The following is a 1,417-nucleotide window of genomic DNA, read 5'->3' as shown; positions in this document are numbered from 1 at the left end:
GAGAACGGGCGCGAAATAAATTGAAAGCTAAATAATACATATATAGCGGGCGCGAATCAAAACAAAATATACATACATATGTAACTGGAAAGAGCGGGCGCGAACTAACCAAAAAACAAAAAAAAAACAACAACCACACCAAATCAGCACCACCACAGCAAGGAGGGAAGAAGAGCCGAATCAATAGAAGCAAACTAACCTTGCACATTGCCCCCAAAAATCCCCTGGAGGAAAATAAAGTGAGTCGTTTCAATTCCTTCAATATTTCTTTTTCTATTTTACCATGCATGTATATTTAATAACTTAATTTTTGCGGTTTTTATAGAAGATCCGGTAAGAAAAAAATCCGTTGCCAAACTGTTTTTAGTATTCGGTTTATGTCTCGGTAAAAACCGAAATGCCGCTTGAAACAAAAGAGTTTGGTTATATACATATGTAATTAATTATGGATTGCCAATAAATGCTTAACGTTTTGTTGAAAAACACAAAAAATAAAAATCCAAAAAACCAAAAAAAAAAAATCTTAAGCATTTACTTGCGCTCTAATTTCCAGCAATACCCTCTTATACTTAGTCAAGTATAAGCAGGATTGCTCAAAATAAGCATAAGGCACAATTTAAGCAGACAAAAATAAAGAAAATATTAAAGCTTAAACATATAAATACATATATTCGTTCATATGTGTAAATAAAAACAAAAACAAAAAAAAATATATATATATATACATATACATATATATATATATATACATGCATAGATCCCACATATGTACATACATTTGACATATCTTCAACATATGTATACTTACTTATGTATATATATTGCACAAGAGTATAATTTATTCCTCGATATATAACATAATTTATACGAATAACACATATGTATGTATATGTATATACATGTGCGTATACATGTACATTCATACATATCCACAAACAATAGAAGTTGCGGAAATTATTTTGCTAATTTTCTTTTCGCGGTTTCTACTTACTGAAAAAAAAATATACCCTATTTAAATCGGGTATAACTTAAATAAAATAAAAATTTTCTCAATTAAAGCATAAAAAATACGTTATCAAGCGGCGGAAAATTTATTACAATAATATATTAAAATTTAAAAATTTGTACAGTCTTGTATAGTCACGTATGTAAATACGCATTGTGCTTCAAAGTCCATATTGGCATATTTCCCGCAATACCCCTTGGATTTTGGCAAACAAAACCAAGCAGGATTGCGTTTACAATATATTCAAAGTCCATATAGGCATATATCCCACAATACCCCTTGGTTTCTGATCAACAAAACAAGCAGGATTGTGTAAAACAAATCACAGCGTAATACATACGTATGTACATACATGCATATATACAAAGTGCAGTGATCTCTAAAACGAGCTCTCATTTGCACATAATAAAC

Source organism: Bactrocera latifrons, unplaced genomic scaffold, assembly GCF_001853355.1.
Source record: "Bactrocera latifrons isolate USDA-ARS-PBARC rearing strain unplaced genomic scaffold, ASM185335v1 scaffold_457, whole genome shotgun sequence".
Classification (NCBI taxonomy): Eukaryota; Metazoa; Arthropoda; class Insecta; order Diptera; family Tephritidae; genus Bactrocera; species Bactrocera latifrons.
The sequence above is the reverse complement of the archived record's forward strand: the minus strand, read 5'-3'. Positions refer to the sequence as shown.